This window comes from Tympanuchus pallidicinctus, unplaced genomic scaffold (assembly GCF_026119805.1).
Source record: "Tympanuchus pallidicinctus isolate F22 unplaced genomic scaffold, pur_lepc_1.0 scaffold17, whole genome shotgun sequence".
Taxonomy (NCBI): Eukaryota; Metazoa; Chordata; class Aves; order Galliformes; family Phasianidae; genus Tympanuchus; species Tympanuchus pallidicinctus.
In genome coordinates this window covers 3,354,855-3,367,197 of record NW_026294690.1, presented here as the reverse complement: position 1 = coordinate 3,367,197, position 12,343 = coordinate 3,354,855, and positions in this window count along the sequence as shown.

Here is a 12,343-nt window from a genome sequence, read left to right as displayed (position 1 = left end):
CCAAAATATCCAAGAATTCCCAGTGTGAGGTTCCAAATACGTCGTTACACCAAAAACCAGCTCTGAAAGATGCATGCAGGGGGACACAGAAAAATCACAGTTAACACATCAGGTAGGATATACTGTATCAGATGCAGTAAGGTGTATCCAACTCTTTTCCGCTATAAAATGGAAGTCTGAAACATTTCAGTATTAAATAACTCCATTTGTGAAAGATGAAACATGATTCAGATCAGGCTTCAAAGAAAAAAAAAAAAAAGCCCTTCCAGTTTGACTGATAATTTTGCAGTAATTTTGTAACCCAGATATACTGAGACCAACACCAATCTCAGCCACCATTACACAAATTACTGTCATCTTTACTATTATGCTACAACACGTAAATATTATTTCTCCACGTTTACTTTTCCTTTCTCAAAGATTTTAGATGTTTCTCTTTTAAAGAATCAAAGCTATTTTACCATTTGCATTTGTCGCTTCTGTTCACAAAAGAAATACCCTACATTTAAAGCAATCTTTGGGCGTTTTGTACTTTGCTTTGTTTTGAAGCAGAGTTCTAGAGTTTATCTCACACACATTGCATTGGCAAGCTTTACTGGGAGCCCGAGCTTCATTCATGTGTTTATTTTACAAGATTTCAGCAGCCACACAGCTTTGTTTAGATGTGAACTTTCTTCCCATTCCTGATGCTCTCCCTTGCTCTCGCCTCCCATCAGACTGACACCAGATCATTTAACTCTTGTCTAATTACTCTGCTTCTTCCTTGTGGTCAACGCGATATTTTCCCACAACTGCATCCATCATTCTACACTATCTGCAGCTACAGTGCATGTTTTTGCATACCAAGAAGTTTTTTTAGCTTACTTTCTATACTTAAAATAGTTTAAATTTATGAACAAGTAACCAGAAAACGCTTTGTTGTTGTTGTTGACACAGACAAATGCTAAGCCAGCTCCCAGAGGATTACGAATAGGCAAACAGTCTCACCTTCCAGTCCCACCACCGAATTGATTTGCAGCACTTTATTCTCAGCTAACGAAGCGTAAGGAACCAGACCAACGCACCACATCCGGCTCAGCTACCTACAAACAGGTAACCAACACCACACCAGGTGCCACGCTGCGTCCGGGACGTGACATGGGACACGGTGGAGCCCTGTAGCCCTCTGAATCAGAGATTCAATGATGTTTCCAAGATGATTCTGAGGCAGGGTGCCAGGCCGGAGTGGGTACATCGGGGCACCTTGAGAGACACTGGGACCAGAACAAACCCCTGGTCACTGTAATGGTCCATTCACTCTCCTCACTGCCCTCCTCACACTGAACCCCAGTGAACTGACAGCGCCACAGAACTGCACGCAATGTATTAACTAGAACTTGTTAGTAGAACTTGTCAAAAACAATAAAAATCAACTGAAAGTAATCAGGAAATAAGTAACTGAATGGTTAAAATGTATGGTTTGGATAGGGAAACTTGGATCCAATCGTTTGGACTCAGTAACTTGGGAACTGAGTTTGTGGTACTGGATTCATAAAACACGAACAAAAGTCAACACTGGTAATGATACTGAATGTGAACTAGAGGTAAAGCACTACTCAACACGGTAAAGTTAAACCAAATATTAATTTCATTTGATGTTAAATTGTCAATACTGACGCTAAACTACACAAGCAGTACACGCTCGTAGTAATGCTCGCCACGAAGATGGAGCTTGTTAGCTCACAAAGTCACTGTGCAGAACACCGACCTGTAAGCAACGCACGTGGCGTTCGCAGCTGAGAGCCGCAAACAGCCGCGGGACGCGGGCAGCACCGCAAGGCGCAGCGCAGCTCAGCCCTGCTTACCTAACAGCACCTGCCAGCAGCTATGGCTGCTTCTCCAGAGATCTCTTTGCGGGCTGACTTACAGCACATCGCTTCCACGCTGCCCCTTATAAACTTACATTTTCCTTTATCTCAGCAGCTGTGAAGCCCCGCTCCGTGCCTTGGCTGTCATTTGTCCCCGTCCCAGCACCTCACCTCGGTGCTGCGCCCCTCAAACATCACATTACCACCAAAGAAAAGCAAGCACGGGCACAGAAGTAGGTTATACTGCTGCCACGTGATAGAACAGCGCAACAATAAGGAGGAGAAAAAAAATAGAAAACGCAAAGTAAAAACGATCAGCAAGAAACACACGGAAAGGAGAAAACTTTTTGACAGGAGGGAGCTTTCCTGCAGCCCGGGGCTGCCGAAGGTGCGGCGGATGGCGGCGTGGCGTTGGGGGAACCCGCGGGGCTGCGCTGCCTCTGCCGCTGCTCGCCACACGCGCCCAACCTCGCGGGAAAAGGGGAGCAGCGCAGTCCGGCCCCGCCGTCCGGAGCACTGCGGGACATGCGGCCGCTGCTCCGCAGCCCGGCGTCCCCACTGCCGCGGGAAGGCACCCGCCTCCCCCGACCCGCACGGCGCCTGTCAGAACGGCGTTCCCTCCCCGACCCTACCGGCAAGGAGCGGCAGCCCCTTCCCTTCGGCGCTCCGGGCCCGCTGTTCTCTCCCGACCTACCGACACGGAGAGCGGGGCAGCGCGAGCGCCAGCAGCCGCCGGTCCCCTGTCACAGCCTGAGCGCATCCCTAAGCCGCATCTCGCTCCCCGCCGTCCCCCGCGCCTCAAGGTCACCCCGGCGCGGAAGCAGCCCCCGGGGATCGCTTCTCCCCGCAGCCCGTCCCCGCGCCGCGCCCCGCTCCTACCTGAGGCGGCCAAAGGAGCGGAGCGGCCGGGAGCGCGGAGGCGGCCGCCGTCCCCGAGCGGCGGCACGCGGGGAGCCGGGCCGCGCGGCGCCTCCCTCCCGCGCCTGGCCGCTGCGCTGCGCTGGGCGGCGGCGCTCCGTCAGACTTAGCGGGGCCGCGGCGAGCGGGGAAGCCCCGGGGGGGCGGGGGGACGGGCAGCGCCTCTCCCCTCCCCGCCGAGGTGCCGGCCCCGGCGGAGCGCAGCGTCCCCGGCAGGGCTGGGGCTCCCCTCAGCGGGGAGAGGCCGGCGACGCGCGCGGCGCTGCCCCCGGCTCGAGAGCGGGACCCCCCGCGGCCCGAAGCGCGAGAACGGGTGTGCTGAGGGCTACGGGCAGCGCCCCTCAGCGGGACGCTGGGATTCGCCTCCCCGCAGCGTCGGGGCACCGCGCGGGCGGGGCTGACCGCCTCAGCGAGAGGGGCTGCGGCGCAGCTGTCAGGGGCACGCGGCCCCCTGCTCCCAATCCTGCAGTCCCCTCCCCGTCCTGCGCCCTTCGTACCCGCGGCGCTCAGCCGGCGATCTCCGTAAGACGCGAAGCGGCCCGCCCGGGCCTCACCTTGCTGCCGAAGGAAGGATCCGGCCCTGGGACACGGCAGCCGGCACAGGTAGCGTTGCACCCTGGAAAGGTGGTGCAGGTGGTGAACGGTACGCAGAGCCAGGAACTGGCACTCCAGCCAAAAATCTATGCAGATTTCAATGCTCTTCAACCGACCCACGTCTCTACAACACTTTCAGAGTAACTGAAGTTGGGTTTTTAACAAAGCCGTCTTTTTTTTTTTATTTATTTATTTAACATTACATTTCCTAAAAGTTCTGCTGGACCAGGTGGCCTTTCTACCACAGGAGTTAAAGCAGTTACCAAACAGCGTGAGAGCTGAGCTGAAATAGAGTACAGTGGGAGAGCAGACAAAAGCACTGCTAGGTGGTGTGGCTGTGGTGTAAAGGACTCATAGCCGTCACCTAACAGCTGCAGACTGGAAATCCTCCACCCTGTTATTGGTGAATAGCTGTGCAGTCCAGCCTGGGTTCTTGGACAGCTGATACACTGTTAATTATATTCTGATTCCTATCTTTGCTTGAACACCATTTGAATTCCAGCCTTACCCTTATCTCAGAAAGGACTTAGGAAAAGTAGGACAGCCAATGGCACGCAGGTACCAGGCTCTCTCTGTCTCTTAAAGCTATTTCCAGCTTGCTTGAGACTAAGAGGAGCTGTAACTATATCTTGGTGGTAACTTCAGGCCATCTAGTTAGCAAAACACAAACCTGGAGTTCTCACAAAGTTCAGTTTCTACCTTTGAGGAAAAAAAAATTATATTAAAAAAAAATGAGAGACCTGTAACTATTCTGCAAGTGCCTGCATTGGTTTTCTCCTTTGGTCTCAAACTCCATGCTGACTGCCAGCTGCACATCAGCATCTCTGCTGCTTTCCCCAACACATCGCTCTGTGTCATCACGAAGATCAAACTGAGAAAAACTCATCAAAAATACCCTCATCTCTGTTTTAACAATGCTTGGAAAGATGGCAGAGAAAGCCTGAATGGAGCGTTTACCAAAATAATCATGCAAGCATTAGGTAAATCTGGAGCTATTTTCAGCTTGTGCTTATTAATCATTTAAAGCAGATGATTGGAGTATTGTTTGAAGAGCATTAGTCTTGCGTTCTTACTCAGTGCATGCAAACATCCAACTAATAATTCCGTGCTGCATTAAAAACATGTCCTACGAACAATAATACACAATTCTCTGCCCAGCCACACCTTGCAGCTCTGGCTTTGAGTACACACAGGACAGCCTCCTGCATATGACTCTTCTCATCAGAGCACCCACAGCTGGGCAGCTCCTGCAGCTGGACTAATAACTGCAGAGCAGCACAAACACCACCTTAAGACATTCAGCCTCTACAACTGATTTTCGCATGATGGTGAAATTGCCAGAGCATACGGCTGTTTATCACTGTGATAAACAATGGGAGCATGAGCAACTTTCATTTTGCTCTCTTCTGCCTATAAAAATCCTTTCCCATGAAAATGTACACCATATATATATACTTTCTGACAGTTTTAGGAGCTATCTTTTGGGTACAGAGAATACAGGACAGTTTCCACGGTCTTTCTTTGAATATCTCTATCTTCTACTGCAGAATTTCTTGGAACTCTTGCATCCAGATTTTAATAAGACTGTAAGATAAAACACGCTGCTTTATCACAGCAGCTCCAACTAATCTCCTATAATTCAGCACTTCCCAGTTTGTTTTGGAGCTTAGGACCAGTTCTGTAAGGGCTTTTCCTAAATTCACTGTATGTTATTTCAGGTTTGGGTATTGTTTTAAACAGGAAAATGAGAAGGAATTTAAATTGGGGAATATAGGCTTAGTGGAGGGGATTTGCTTTGTCAAAGTAATTTGAAGGAGCAGAGATCACATAATACCAAATGCTTTGGTACCATGCATGCCTTAAATTTGAATGACCTAATAATGAACTGTATTTGTCAGACACTTCTTCTCACATTTCAGCTTCATTTTGTTTTCACAAACTAGACCTTGATTTCCATGCTACTAAAACAGAGGAGGAATTTCAAGGACATCTCAGAAGGGAGGGAACGATGGATGCCAACTCAATGGCTTATAGTCTGGATGTAATTTTAAGAATGAAATAGCAATACGTTGTATTTCAGTGCGCTTGATGAACTCTCTAAAAATAGGCATCTGTATAAAACAAAGGCGCTGTTTTTTGTCATACATCTCATCCTCTGTCCCAATTAATCCATATGCACTTAGAGTTTACCTCGGAAGTGCTGCTGGTGCCAAATGGCAACTCTATGAATGGAAGTGAAGAACACCTGAGCTGCCAAAGAATGTAGTACATGGATTGAGAGAGCAAAATGCAACTGTGCAAACTGTCATCATTCCTCACAAAGCAGGCAGAAGTGTTGCATCAGGAGTCTGCACACAACAGTACAGATCTTGGTGAAATGTGAAGGCTGGGAAGGAGATCTGGAGGACCAGTATTTAGCTTACAGCCATCAAGTCCTTACCCTTTTAGTGCAGTCAGATGTTTAATTAGAAGTACATTCAGACGCATTCTTTGTTGCTCTTAGGAAAAAACTCTCATGGTATCAGATGCCACCAAGCTACGGCACAGGGCCAGAATCTGATACAGCAGAAAGCATACCCCTGTGAATCACCAGTGTGATCTCCTGCAGTAACTTCACACCCTCACATCACAGGCTCTCAGTCAAAAGCCAACCAGTCCTACATCTCTGTTGTTTTCAGGAGCCAAAGTAACAGCAGACAAAGGCTGTGACAGTAACACGTTCCCTGACGTTGCCATGAAGTCACCCTGTCGTGGTTCTGCATTGTGAAGGTGCTTTTCATATGGAAAACTGGAATGTCATACACGCTGCAGGAAAAGACTAAAAGGTAACAAAAACCTGCCCAATTTTATTTAAAAAAAAAAAAAAAAAAAAAAGCTTTGCCAGAGGACTGGGACGTTCTGCAGCTATTATTTACAGTTCAAATTCAGCATCAACGCAAGAAGTGCTGGAGTTGAGTGTAAAACACATTATATCTATACCTACACAAAATGCCCTTGAAATGGTCCGGCTTCATCTGTGCAAGAAGTAGAGACTTCCATCTGCTGTTAGTAGCAATCAGAGAGACAGGACACAGGGTCTGAGCAAAGCTCCTGTTTGCAGATGCTGTTGCATTTGGTGACCCTGCCTAGAAATTAAATTGACTAGAAGTTAACCTTGATTTCTCCAAAAAATGAATCTGGTGCTTCCCTAGCAAAAGGTGTTCTCAAATTCAGTAACTGGTTAAAACTGACATAAAACTGATGATCTTACACCCAAAGAGCACTCAGTCACAAACAGTACATTTGGAATCTGGCGGTGGTGTTCATAATACCTCTGTTACAAACAAACTAACAAACAAGCCCACAAACAAACCCATCGCAACTTCAACAAAGAATGGAAAGAATATGGCTAATGGAGTGAACATAATGCACTGATTATGTATTTTCTGAAAGGGCCACAAGTTACTGTGCCAGATGCATGCCCTGACTTGTTTTCTTATAGCTGAATGGGAAATCATAGCAACATATCAAGAAAAAAGACAACTTTTGGCTCTGTTTTAACTAGATTCAATGATAAATAATGTCCAGCATGGTTCTTTTATATATATATATTTTTTTCCTACTACCTGATTGACTTTGTGTTCCAAGACAAATACCGATGAGGGAGGCCATGGTTTGCCTGACCCTCAGTGCTAGAAGCAAGGATTGTGAATGGGAAGGATAATTAAATCCTTGGGCCTGGGATATGGGTCATTTCAGAAGTAAGAGTGAAATCCAAAAAGCAGTGAAGACATAAAGCGATACGTAAAGGTCAGTGCTGGAAAACAAGCTGACTACTGGGAAACTTGTCTCAACATTCCCATAAATTAAAAGTCAGCCCTTGCTTTCCGCAGCAGCTTCCCAAGGGGAAACAGACTCATTGATTTAAATACTAGTTGTCCTCTGTGGTTTCAGTGGAAATTTCCAGAATAAATACAACACCAAATCCCTAAAAGAAAATATTTATCAATAACAGAATTCTTGTTGCAAATAAAGAAGGATTTAGAAAGGCAAACACAGAATCTACAAAATGGTCCCAGTGGTCACTGTACAAATATAAGGTTAAGCTTGCTGCTGTTTAGATAAGAATTATTCATTTGCTTTGAGAATAATAACATTTTAGAGTATCTTCCAAAGATGGAAGGCTGTCAGTAACATTCACGCTCTTCTGTCCCTTACCTTTAATATTTAAGGACTTAATGAAAAACAGTGCAAGGCATGTCTGCCAACACACATTTTAAGCTTTAATTTTAATTAAAGTGATTGCTTTAATTCATAGGTGGCAGAAAAAATCACCAGGAAGTGCTTGGATCCATTCAGGAGAGGCTGTGTCACTGCAAAAGGAAGTTAACAGTGCTGTTGGAGCCCTCTGCAAATTATCACATGAAGTCTGATTTTCCATTTTTTCAGCTTCTGGCCAACAGTTCTGCTAACAAGTACTTATTTCTCTCTAAAGATCTCTATAAGTAGGAGCTTTGAATCTCTTAGCAATTACTACAAACAAACTCTGAGGTGAAATGAGTGTAAGTATTCCTGTCAGACAAACTCCAGTACCTCCAAGCCCATGTGCAAATTAATCCCACAGTTACCTGCATGCCTGATCCCATGTCTCAGGTATCTGCATGGTTCACTGCATAGGGAAATGGCAGCAGCCATTAGTTCATATTCTCAGCGTGTGTGGCAGTAACATTTGCAGGTGATCTCACCAATAGGCTCTCATTCTTAAGTGTGAGTTCTCAGCAGGGTCTAAGTATTTATCGTCGTGATTAAACAGGCTTGTATTTGCTATACTTCAGCACAATGCTGAACTATGGAGCATTCCTCCTAAACTCGAGTGTGCATGCACACAGACACATGGGAAATCAAAAGAGAAATAAATACAGCCAGATGGCATCCCACATTTCCTAGGACACATTCACTATTACTATTTGCATCTTCCCATTATCTGGAGAGAAGTTTAAGGTGACCACAGACCTACCTTAGGATGAGGATTAATCTCTTGCACAGTTGTATAATTAGTTTCACATACTTGTCTATTGATCCTGGGCACATAGTTTAGTGATGCGTGCAGACAATGGAAAGGAAAAAAGGTAGACTTGCAATTCAGTACAGACAGAAGTAGTATCAGTCCTTGTTCTTGCTTTTCATTTAGGTTTTGTTTTCTAGTAGCAGTTCAGCAACTTATTTACACTGATCTAGAACTTTGAGGTAAAAAATTATTCCTGGTTTAAAATTGCTTTTAATTATTTTCAGACAGTAATTTCTGATTTTATTTGCATCAGTATAAATTCATAATGATTGCTCCAAACTAGGGAGAAAAAACATCCAAACAAGTTTTGTATTAAGGTTTGAGTGACTTTACAGCAAAACAGACCAACAGCCCCCTGGGCAGCATTAGGCAGAGCACTGGCAGTAGGTCCAGGGGTGGAATCCATGCCCTGCCCAGTGGTGGCGCTCTGCTGGCATGCAGTGTCTGTGCCTGGGGGCTCCCAGTCCAGGAGAGGCAGGGGCTGACTGGAGGGAGCAAATGGGGGGTTGTGGGGGCAATTGAGGAACTGGAGCATCTGTCCTGTGTGGAGAGGCTGAGAGCCAGGTCTGTTCTGCCTGCAGAAAGAGAACTTGGGGGATCTTAAAGATGTGACTGTGGGCAGGAACAAAAAAGATGGAGCTAGGTGGCAGCACAAGAGGAATGGACACAAACTGTAATACAGGAGATTCTGCTTAAACAACAACAACAACAAAAAAAAATCACACTTTTTCTTACTGTGAGGGTGGTCAAACAGTGCCACAGACTGCCAAGAGAGGCTGTGGAGCCTTCATCCTTGGAGATCCACAAAACCCAACTTGACACAGTCCTGGGCAACCTGCTAGATTTGAACGTGCTTTAAAAGGGCAGTTGGAGGTACCTTTCAGCTTCAACTATCCTACGTCCCGTAAACATAAATGAAATTGGCCTCCCCACCACCACCTTGATTACACAGTCAGATTTCTTGAAACTTTTTTCTTATTCCTATCACAATGAAAATTGTCACATGCAGTTTTAAACCTGATCTCTATCAGCAAGTTGTTACTGATAAGGAGCATCCAAACTACAGTATCTCCCAATGCAACTTGGTATGCAGTTTTTAACTAATCATCTTGGATAGGACAACAAGGACAACAAGGATGGATTTTGTTTTCAAATGCTTTTATGGAGCGATCTCAATTTCTCTGAATATAATGATGTTGGAAATACTGGTTATCTAGCATATTCTGATGATAATTGGACAAGAACTACGTCAGGGACAGTCTTTGACAGTGCCATAATACAACAGATAACACACATCCCATCCACCTTGCCAAAGGAAAAAAAAAACCCAAAGGATTTAAGATTTGATTACCTCTTAGAGTGGTTTATGCTTTTTCTTATAAGTATGTGGTAACCCACCACAAACAAGTCAATGGGAGAAGTACAATATTATCCTCCTAAGATGCAATTTGCATGTTTTAGATTTCACTTCAATGCCAGCTCAAATGATGAGTCTCAGTTACTCTGCTATTGCTGCCGGGCTGATGCATATTCTGTCCTCGCTCACAAACACTACCTAATGAGGCAAATATTTTTGTATGTTACATTACAATGTGTAGATCTCAAAATAAACAAGATTATCTGACTGGAGAGCAAAGAAAACACATCCTGATGTGCTTCCAAAGCAGGGCAGCTAAAAAGATTGCTACACATCTAGCTGACCCAGCTAGGCCTGGAGAGCAGGGATCACAGCAGCAGGCACAAGTTGGGGTATGCTGGAAAAAACAAAAGCTGGGACAGCATTTGAATAATTGGGGTGGGTGGTCTGGTGTCCTTCTGTGATGGCTTGGTCAAACAAGGCCCTGAGCATTAGAGAAAGCCTCATTTGAGGTTGGATGACTTGTTTTCTCCAGAAACAAACAGTACCAAGGCTTCCTTCCCCCACACACAGCTCATCTGGTCAATCCAAACTGTTTCCTTACCTTCTCTGCTGGTGGAAAGGAGCAAGGCATTTTGGAGAGGCACGCAGTTCTGGTGTGGGTGCATTGCTCACCAAAGCAATGAATCGCCTCAGCAGATGAGGAGAGCAGCTGCTGGGAGCCATAGTGCTCCTCGTAACAGCAGAGCCCTGATGGTGGGGGAATCAAATCCAGAAAAACCACCACTACTGTCAGAAGGGCACAGCAGTTCATGCAGGGCACACTGCTCTTTCCAATTGGGTCCACGAGAGGACAGTTCTGCTAATCCCAACATGGTGAGCGCTCCACCTGGTAGGCAGGCAGAGGCAGAACAAGCTGACCAGCAATGCTCAGTGTTGTTACCAGCAGCACAGTCTGGCTGGAGGCCAGGGGTTGGTACTGGGTCTGGTCTTATTCAACATGTTCATCAATAACCTGGATGAGGGGATAGAATCCACCCTCAGCCAGTTCACTGATGATACAAAGCTGGGAGGAGTGGTTGAAGCACCGGAAGGCTGTGCTACCACTCAGCAAGACCTGGATAGGCTGGAGAGTAGGGCAGGGAGGAACTGATGAGGTTTAACAAGGGCAAGTGGTGAGTCCTGCACCGGGGGAGGTATAACTGCATGTGTCAGTACAGGTTAAGGGCTGAGCTGCTGTCACTGAGCTCTGCAGGGAAGGACCTGGAGGTCCTGGTGGACAACAGGTTGGCTGTGAGCCAGCAGTGTGCCCTTGTGACCAGGAAGGCCAATGGGATTCAAGGGTGTATGAAAAAAAATACAAGCATCACCCTAGGAGAAGTGACCCCCCTCCTCTACTCTGCCCCAGCGAGGCCACATTTAAGAATATTGTATCCAGCTCTGGGCTCCTCAGTTCAAAAAAGTCCAGGATCTCCTAGGAGTCCAGCAGAAGGCCATGAAGATGATGAAGGGCCTGGAGCATCTCCTATACAAGGACAGGCTGAGCAACCTGGGTCTGTTTAGCCTGGGGAAAAGAAAACCAAGGGACCTGATAACTGCTTACACATATCTAAAGGGGGGAGTGGGGGATGCAAATGAATGGGGCCAGGCTCTTCTGAGTGATGCATAGCAATAGGACGAGGAGTAATGGGCTAGAACTTGAAAATAGGAAATTCTGTACTAACATGGGGAAGAACTTATTTACAGTAAGGGCGATGAAGCACTGGAACAGACTGCCCATAGAGGTACTGGAGTCTCCTTCTGTGGAGATATTCAAGCCTCCCCTGGACACTCACCTGTGTGACCTACTGTTGCACACCTACTTTAGCAGGGGGTTGGACTCATCTCTTCAGCTCCCTTCCAACACCTGTGATTCTGTGAAGGCATTTAAACAGAAGGGAGGTGCCAAAGACGGGCTGCCCTCTTAACAGGGGAACAAGGCAGGCAGAGCAAGGTCTTGTAAATGAAGTTATCACTGTTCCTCTGAGTTTTCTGTTGTCTCCCATGGTTTATTTCTTGGGTATACTGAAGTTTGCATTTCAAATATATATTTGATTCAATCTTACATGAGCTTCAATTAAAAAAAAACAAAACAGTCCAGAAATATCTGCCCTGAGGCAAAGGCAAATGCAAAAGGTTGAAGTGAGGCAGCAAATCAGCTCACTGCACAAAATGCTCCCTTCCCAGATACTGTGATCATTTTCCAATCTGCAAATAAGCACAAAGAGTAGTGCACGTGCAGTTATGTGAGAGCAAGAGGAGAGGAAGCCTAACTACGAAGATAGATTAGAAGAAAGGCTGTTGTATTACACAGCACATCAGAAAACCCTGAAAGGAAAAACAACCGTCTTCCACAGTAAGTAAGATCACAGCAAAAAGATCGTTCCTTAAAGCTGTTCAGAGTATATATGCACTCTACTTTTAACAGACTGTGATGGCATAAATTAATCAGAAATCCTATATTAAAACGGTAATTACTGCAAAGTTGTACAGTTATAAGGGAGTGTTCAAATATTAATCAGTACTTTTGTACAATATTCT